This window comes from Pinus tabuliformis, chromosome 6 (assembly GCF_031772625.1).
Source record: "Pinus tabuliformis cultivar Carrire ecotype Pingquan chromosome 6, CPIR1, whole genome shotgun sequence".
Classification (NCBI taxonomy): domain Eukaryota; kingdom Viridiplantae; phylum Streptophyta; class Pinopsida; order Pinales; family Pinaceae; genus Pinus; species Pinus tabuliformis.
The window spans coordinates 1813354927-1813365270 of NC_142292.1; positions in this window are offsets into that span (position 1 = coordinate 1813354927).

A 10344-nucleotide genomic window follows, 5' to 3' on the forward strand; every position below is an offset into this window, starting at 1 on the left:
TGCATAAGAAATCCATCATTCCCATAGTAGAGATAAATTCAACCATCATTAAATCGAGGCTCAAATGATTTTTATCTCACAACAAGTAATGATTAACATGAACACATACCATGCTAGTGAATTTCAATTAAGTAGAGGGTAACATCATTAAATCTATTAAGACATAAGCATATACTATTCATCATGCATTCTCATGGTGAATAAAATTAAGAACTCTTCTCATAAACAACTGGAACTATAGCACAGAGAGAGTAAGAATCTTCATACACACATTCCATGCATGTGACATCAATCAACCTTCACTTGTTTACGAATTGTAACAATCTTAGTCCAATTCAATTAATGCATATAAGTTCTATGGGTTAGTCATACAACACTAACCAATCTCAACTACCAATCATCTTAATGAAACCATGGCAAAACTTAATCAAAAATTGGTTATGACAATCAAGTATCGCTGCTTGACTCATTGCATGTTTTCAATATCTAAGGGGTTCTTCTAATGTCCTTTTTAAACAATTTTTCATCCTATTCAAGGATGTTCCCCATAATTTATATTCATGCATTGACTCATTAAGTTTCGTTCATTGTAACTTCAATTTTGTTTAATAAATGAATCATTGTTATTGCCATATTTGCAAAGCAAAAGTTGGTAGTTGATTGTCACTTTCCTCAATGAGTGTTCAATATTGTTCTTAAGTGTAATGAGTGTTCAATATTGTTCGTAAGTGCGACAAAAGTTTCATTGTCTTTTATCCTCATCAGGAATCCAACGTTATGAACGTAGTTATGCAACAACTTATTACTTACTACTCAAAGCAGTTATAAACATGAATCACACCTATCATGCCAAAAGTAGTGTACTACATAAATGAATATGTGAATGATTAAACTCATACCTGAGTTAATGCCTACTGATGGCGTACCTCAATATCCTTTCCGCTTACCAATTCCCAAAGGCGCCAGTACTGCAACCTTTAGCTCTGATACCACTTGTCACATACCCCGGTAACCTCGCATGTAAAAGTAGGGAATTAGAATTTTTATACAGATTACCACAAGTAATTAACCAATTCACAACTCCACAATTCATCATTAACCATTAGATATAATATTCATTAGTACATCAAGTAAATTGCCATCAAGACAGTAAGTTGCATAACCATTGCATAACCTTTAACCATCACTGTGGTAGCGTAAAGACATAAACTGTCTCATGAATCCTTGCATCTATTTCTTGATATCCTTAACCATATTAAATAATCATGTACTAGGACATTATGGTTGTCACTTCAAATAAAGAACCATCAACATCAAGGACTCGTCATTATCAAACTAACACAAGAGGCAATCACACCATTTGAACACCAATTTACCCTGGAAACCCCGTAGGGTGAAAACCAGCAAACGTTTAATCTTATTATTAAACGCTCGTGAGGGATTTCACCCCTCACTCAATGGCTTATAAGGGATTCCATCCCTTAACCATTGTTATAAAATCATTACAATAAGTTATCATTAAGTTATCACATATCTAGTTAAAAGCTAATACAATTTCCATGTAATCTTTCACTTACATACGGCCACATACAATATTCCTTGTGGCATGATTGTTCTAGCAATGTATGTTCCTGCAACTCGAACTCATCTGCATGGACCCTTGATCCTCTTCCTGCCACAACCTTAAACATCACTTTTCTGTGGCACCAATCGCCATCGTTTTCCTGTCAATGCTGTTGACAACAAGCTTGGGCAAGAAGATTAGATACCATATTAAAGAATCAATAAACAATGTCTGAAAGAGATTCTTTAGCATCCACTCATATGCGTAAGCAAGCATGACTTACTATTTAACTAGCATATATACCCACAATGTTTACTAATGTATAACTCTTTTCAAGAGAGTTCCAACTCATTAGCTCATGTAAAACCGCGAAAAGAATCAAAACCAGATTCCTATTTTCCAAGATAAATCTTCATAAATAGCAGCAAAAGAATGAATAAACATGGTCGTTCTTGTATATTAAACTGCATTCTAAAACCAAGTCGGAAATTAATACTCGTACACGAGTATTCCCATGGTCTTGCAAACAGAACTATAACAACATAAATACATGAATAGCTTCATGCATGTAATACATATTCAAAACATTGAAGGTTAACTAGATTCTTAAAGCATCTAACACAAGATTCACATGTAATTTTCTAGAAGAAAAACTACATATACTTAGCTTTTATGTCCACACGTTTATTCCACGTTCTTCAGGAACTGGTCGCCATATCGCATGCTGAGGTCCTGTTCCACCATCTTGTTTTTGAGTAGTTGAGCTCTGAGAAGCATCTTGATAGCCACAACCTCGCCAATATCCACATTTTTAGCAAACTTGACCTTGGAAAAGTTGCCCTCACCAAGGGTGTGTCCCAACTCATACTTGCCTAGACGAGTTCTTGCGCTCCGCAAGCTCATTCCCTCCTCTCAAAACACAGACACACAATGCAAAGAAGAAAAGACAAGCTCGCTTGCGACTGGAATAATGGTCTATCTTTGTCCCTGCCTCTCACTATTCTAACGCTTGCGATTACAGGGCTTCTCAGCGATTCCTCAGGCTTCAAATCCAAATACACGCAAAAGATAACTTTCACTACCAACATATTTTCTGGGTGTTCTTGCGCCTTCAGTCAAGGGATACATATAATGATTTCAGAGAATTCGTAACCTAAATTCAGAATACGAATTTTTACTTGCAAATGAAAGATCCGAAATACATCCAACTCCTCTCCGACTCCTTGCTCCCAAATGGGAAACCTTAACACAAGGCAGCAGCACCATACTTTCTCTAAACGGAAGTCAAATTTTGTTTCCTATGCACCGCCCTCTGTACGCAATCGAATAGTTCCGCTGTCGAACCTCTCCAGAACCTTGTAACGGCACTCATCTCTTTGTTGCCGAATACCAAGAATCAGTTCGGAATCCAAGAATCAGTTCGGAATCCAAGAATCAGTTCCGAATACTAATTGTTAACTATTCATAACTGATAATTTACCTTGAGTTACTACGGACCTTCAGTTACAACCAACCCGTAAATGTTTCATAACGGTTTATTATGACGAGTTATTACGGTAGGGATGTTACACAGGTGGAGGAATCACGGCAATTGTTCCACGAGTATTTCTTCGGCTACCGTTCTAGTCCATGTACGAAGGAATTCCAACCTTGTTTTCTCATCTGCATTCATTCAGATTATCCTGTCCATCCTCGACTTCCTTAACACAAATTTATTTAAATATATTGTTTTAAAAAATGATCAAACACATGAGTTTGCAATTTAAATTATTTTTCTCTTAAATATTCAATAATTAAAAAAAACAAAATATAAAATGAATAACGCCAATCATATTTATTATTTTTTACCTTATCCTTCGGATTCAAACTTCAAGAACCCTAAAAACAAGACGAACCACATCGCAGTACATTTTTGGGCATTGTCACGTTTACTGAAGCAATCAAATCAATCAAATCTACAGTTATTTTCACGCGGATAATTATGAATGTCAGCTCCTCCATATCCGCTAAGAACGCCAGATTGCAGCGCCTCCGACTAACCCAGGTACCTCAAATGGCCAGATTTGAAAAAAGGACAAAGGCAGCAATTTCGGTACTGCATTTTCGAAAATATACGTATATGCGTGTTTCGGACCCTATGAAACAACTGTAGCATTTGGTTAGCTGAAGAAAAGTTTTTACAGTACCACAGGATGCCTGACAGGTCGTGCTTTGTTTTTGGGTTAGGCTAAATCAGATTGGAATTTCAAATTTTAAATTTAGCTGTTTTAACACTTCCTCATTTTCACATTTTTATAAATTTTTAAACTGACGAACAAATCACCATATCCAATTCCATCCTTCAACTAAACCCAAGCGAAGATTTGAACCTTTCCGGCGTCCGCCATTGTTGCGTGTTTTTATTATTTTTTACCTTAACATTGGGATTCAAAGTTCAAGAACCCTAAAAACAAAATCAGATTGAATTTCAAAACAGACCTATTTCTCAAATTTTAAATTTAGCTGTTTTAACACTTCCTCATTTTCACATTTTTATAAATTTTTAAACTGACGAACAAATCACCATATCCAATTCCATCCTTCAACTAAACCCAAGCGAAGATTTGAACCTTTCCGGCGTCCGCCATTGTTGCGTGTTTTTATTATTTTTTACCTTAACCTTGGGATTCAAAGTTCAAGAACCCTAAAAACAAAATCAGATTGAATTTCAAAACAGACCTATTTCTCAAATTTTAAATTTAGCTTTTTTAACACTTCCTCATTTTCACATTTTTATAAATTTTTAAACAGACGAACAAATCACCATATCCAATTCCATCCCTCAACTAAACCCAAGCGAGGATTCGAGCCTTTCCGGCGTCCGCCATTGTTGCGCGTTTCGGACCCCTTGCTGTAATATGGACGTCGACCATTCGAGGCTGGTGCCGCGAACTATTAACACTAATAACTAGAACCACCACCACGCGGGCTCCTCCCTTTCCACTGTATGCTCGATCGCCCTCCTCTCCTCCATCAATTTGGATTACAATTTGAGCACCGTGAGATTATAAACAGCAGCGTTGTATCCTCGAGCGTATCCTCTAGCTGTGATGAATGGGTCTTTCACGATCTCTAAATTTGCAGCCTCCTATCATACTCCCATCATATGTTCATTAATGTTTACTTGTGCTACATGAATTTTTTTAGTATTCATTTTCCATTCAAAATCAAAATCTCTTCATTTTTCCATCTTTAATAATAAATTTAGTAGATGTTTGTTTTGATTTTTAGATATATGTTTTTGTTTCTAGAATATAGCAGAGTTTTTATAGACAAAATACTCTATGAAATATTGTTATTTTTATGATTTAAAATACATTTCTTAATACAAAATAGATTGAGTACAAAATTTTATGGATTAAACAACATAAACTGAAGCTTTTAAAACTTTTTAAAACTAACCCAGAAAATGACCAAAATTATCATTTCACGTATTTGTTAGACCAGGAACTAATTTAATTTATTACATGACCGTTATAATTTTTGCCCACATTTAATTATATTATTTGAAATGACCAATTCATAATATTATTGGAACAAAAATTAAATTGTGTGATGTAAATAAGTTTATATTATATAAAAAATAAGTGTAAATTTATATAATATTTATATTTTATTAAAATAATTATTTAGGTTTACCCAATGTGATTAGAAAATTTGATTCAAAGATTTATTTTTTATAAATAACATGATGGACTAAAATTATATTTATATTATATTTAACACATATATTTTTATAATTTAAAAAAAATTAGTAAATTTAAAATTGCAATAAATGGATGGATAAATATAATTTTTAAATAATTTGTTTTCGAAATAAAATGAAGCCGCTTATATTTCTTTGCTTTATGAGTTTTTCAAAGTCTAACAAAATATTACAAGTTAAAAATAATATTTATTAACATTAATTAATGAGCTAGTGGGTGAATAAAATTATGAGTGTTCTAAATTCTAACAAAATATTATAAGTTAAAAGTAATATTTATTAACATTAATTAATGAGTTAGTGGGTAAATAAAGTTATTTTGAAAACAAAGTATTGTTTATTTATTCATTTTCAGAATTTGTGATTGTTTTTAAATGAATTGAAGTTTATCGATATAAAATTTGATAATCAGTTTTCTTATTTAATAATTTCTTATTATTAAAAAAAAAATTGAATTTATATTATCTTTTATATATTTTTCGAACCTTTTTAACATAAAATATTATAAATGGTTTTTATTAAAATAAAGAAAAAAATTAATAAGTAAATAAATTTGATTTTAGATAAATTTATGTTTAAATTAAAATTGCTAGCTCATCCTGGATGGGAGACACATCTTAATTCAATTTCTTTTACAACTTGCTACATATTGGATGCATTTTTTTATTATCCATGGTTATATCTTATCTAAAATCCGATCCATACTAGCTCGATTCTTGTGGGCCGGTGTTGGGGGAAAGGAAAAATCATTTAATTGCTTGGGACACCATATCAAAGCCTAAAGAACTTGAAGGCTAGGGGGTAGTGAACAAATCGGCCTTTGGCAAATATTTTCTTATAAAATCACTCTGACATGCCTTATTTGAAGATGGAATTTGGGCGCAAATCACCTCTGCCAAATATCATTTACAAAGGTCGATTATACATTGGATCAATATGTAAGAGATTGGCATCAAGAGGGGTTCATATATGGAGGGGTCACCAAAAAGTGAAGGCATGGTTTTTGCAGAGGTTGCGGTGGTCTTTTGGTAATAGAAATATTTTGACTATCGAGAGGGAACAGATAGCTAGTGTACCCGACTCCACTACATTGAGGGAGGACACTATTGATGCTCTACGTTGGAAGGGTATAATAATGTTGTATCAGGTTATCGAAAGGTGGAATGGTGTTCATCCTACTTGGAAAGAGATATCATACATTGGTTTATCGAGACAACATGCTTAGGATTGGGATAACTATGTCACTGCACTTAAAAGAGTTGGCCTGTGTCGAAGCGTAAGAGGTGATTCCCCTTCATTGAACGGGCCTCTAAGGAAAGGGGCAGTGGTAGTTGCTAAAAATTATTTTCATTACATGTGCAACACTCAAGAGTCCACATTGGCGTGGTGGTGCATGGCTATGTGGCATCTGAAGGCCCGTTTTAATATAACACTTTTTTGCTTGATGGCATGGAAGAACAATATTTTGACATGGCACATTCTTTGCACGCGACATTTTCACAGTCCTCGGTGGTGTCCCCTGATCTCCAAACTATGCTTAAACTTTTTCTCATACGCATGCTTGCTCTCGAGATATTGGCAACCATTCTTTCCCATTTTAGCATTGCTTTCAAGAATTTCACTTCATGAGAGAAAGGTTTTCGATGGCGGTTGGACGGTAGCGACATTAATCAATATATTCCAATGTTTGTCATCTCGAAGATTTGGAAGGCCCGAAATCATCTCATATTTTGGGGACTACAACTTAATGCTCACAATATTTTCTCTAGATCATTGCTTGGACAAAATGTATGGAACCATTGAAGAAGTCTTATGATGACCTATTGGGGAGGTATTTGAGCACACATACCAGCCTACCCACCGAGATTTTCGATGGTCCTGCACAAAGGCGATATGTCAATGTGGAGCATGGCTTAATTACTAAAAATTCGCACTACAAGTTGCATTGGTGTGGGGGCTTGCAAATTAATACTAGGGCATAATTGGTGGCATTATGGGGCCTTCTATGGTTTCTGTAGAAAAACAAGTCCGAAACATTCATGTTTATGGGGATTCCATGACTATTATTCAGGGCATCTTGGGAAGAACGACATTTGTCCCCCCAGAGGCTCGAGGGAGCAGGTGGATGCTCTCATTCTATCTTTTACTAATTTTGATATTCAACACATCTAAAGAGAAATGAATGTCACAACAGACTCCCTATCCAAAAAAGGACTAGATGTTTCAAAAGGATATATATACTTTTCCTTTTCTTCTAATGGAGCAACCAGTGTGAAGGGGCACATCTCTCTCCCATAGATTTCTCGGCAACAACTAGTTTATTTTCACAACGCTTTTCTGTCATATGCATATACTTGTTTCCTCTTTGGACCATAGTCAATATTATCCCTTTTGTTTGTGGCAGATGATGTATTTTTTAGATACATAGGCTGGAAATGTTATTTTGTACTTCAGAACATGAGGACTTGTTATGATTGACACAGAAAATACATCACAATGACAGATACATATTTAATTGGGTTTTTATTCTGGTCTTTAATAAAATCGAGTTCTATTTTTTTTCGTCTCAAAAAAAATAAAACAGAAATTAACCATTTATTTTTAAAAATTTTAAATTATTTACAAAATTTTAAGACACACACATATACATATACATGTGTGTGTGTGTGTGTGTGTGTGACAGTTCTTTTCTATTCCATTTTTTAAAACAAGAAGGTATTACATAAACAACATCCATAATCAAATGGGCTCAACCTGCCCATTGGGAAACCAGGTTTGTTGGCCGTCTGACAGCTTGATAAGGCATCCAAAATCTAAATAGTCTAAGAATGTTTACCAAAGATATATAAAGTTGAGTGTCTTTGTGCCTGCTAGTGGAAATACATCTATAACAAAAAAACGAAGACTTATTACTGTTCATTTATACATAACAAAAATGATTATCCAAACTACGCTAAGAACCATACTCATCATCAAAAGATTCAATGGACGCTAGGTCTTTGGCACTAGATCCTGTCAGCTCAGTTTGTGGAAGGAAAGGGATGTGACTCCTTATGCAGGATATTCGATGTATTTCCTATTGAATCTAATGTTGAATGAGCTAGAATTCCTTATGGATTTCCCATATTTTTGTTCTTTGCCCCTAAATTTGTACAAAGGTGGTTATCAAGGCTTTTGCCAATAAATTTTTCATCATCAAGAAAAGATATAAAGTTTGTTGAAACTGAGTAGTAGGCTCTCATATAGCCAAGGTGTAGGATAGGATTCCTCCATTCACTTAACTCCTATTCAATGTTTGCAATCTTCTACCCAATTTATTTTTCTGACTCCATGATGATTTGGCAGGCCCAAGGGTGTGTACTAGTCCTATAGGTCATGACTACTTCCATGATCAATTCATTGTTGTTTTTGCGACCCTAGTTCGTGGAGGGCCAAGGTTGACTCCTCCCATGGCCACAACCCTGACCTCGGCCACCCCTTGCCTTTATCCCTTGTTACGAGGAAGGTCGAACCATCTTCTTCTATTGTAAGCAACTAGGCTGGGGTTTACAAATTTCCAATTACGCCAATACCTCCTTGACGAGATCCCTCATCTAGGCTGCAGATAAACAATCTGGAGGACAACCCAGAGGGAGGTGCCAACAGACCAAGTTAAGGTGCCACCCTGCAGATGTTAATAAAACATATGTAGTGTAACAATAATCATTATACCAAACCAAATGAGATTTCCCAACCCTATTGACATGGGTCAGTTCATAAATATTGACTTCAATGGCCCAGAAAACACCATAAGCCCAGAGATAGGAGAGAATATGAAAGCACATGACTACCCCCACAAACCCTCCCTAAGAAAGACTAGCTAGAGGGTTCTTATGTGATATAAAGGAATTAGAAATTACAACTAGAAAATTAAGTGACAACGTGACTACATTAAAGTTCCAAGGATGCATGAGCACAGAAGGTGGCAAGTTACTAAGAATTATAGTATGTTTTCCACTGAAGGACCTTCAAACCCTAGATAATCCAGCAAAAGAGAAGGCCCCAATGCCCCACATTTCCTGAAGTAATTATATTCGAAACCAAAAAAACGCACGAAGAGCGACCATCGAGAGTCTTTTGAGACATGCAATGCATAGGGAGCATGGTATACAAAAATTTGATATTGTGAAGATATCTATAGATATGACAACCATGAGGGTAATCTCTTCCCACAACAACTAGGGTTCGAGCATGGTCTTTACAACTCGTTGCCACGCAAATGATGAAGCCTTGTCGCAGAAATCCTATAAATCTAGCGTTGGTTCTAAAATGTCATTCAAAGCCACCTGCAATGAGTCCAAAAATCATTCGTGCGAACCTTTCCAAGTGTCGGCATTTGGGAGTATTAATAAACCTCACCAACTTCCTCTTGGGGTGATATGTGTAGGGGCGGCCAAGCCACCACCCATCTTTCCTTAGCATTAATGTCATGATAGTGGCATGAATCTCACTGATGCCCCTCCACTAGATCTCACCTCGACCGAGGATATAAATATAAATTTTATAATTGAAATTCTCCTCTTATTGAATGTTATATATAAAAAAGGTATATATGTATATATATTAAAAAAATGCTAGAGAAGCCCCAAAATCTGCCTCAGTTACAACAATTTTTCCTTTGTCATAGTAAATTGAGAGTTTACATTGAAAGTTTAAACCAGATTATACAAAACACATTACTGCTATAAATTCTGTAGAAGGACCACAACAATAGAATACATTTACAAAAATACATGCTATATAAAAAGGGAGACTGAACTAACCACGAAAACCAGAGACACTATGAAACCACAGGGATGTCACCCAACACTGCACCCAATCCTCGTTGAGTCCCCTTGGACGTCGAACCCAATTCTTTCTAGGAAGAGGAGCTACAGAAGCATTTTCACCAAGCACTGCACTAGCAGGAGTTGACGGCATTATCTCCAAGGCAGCCACCCAATCACAGAGAAGATGAATTTACGCCTTAAAATCCTCCAAAGTATCCTCTATTTCC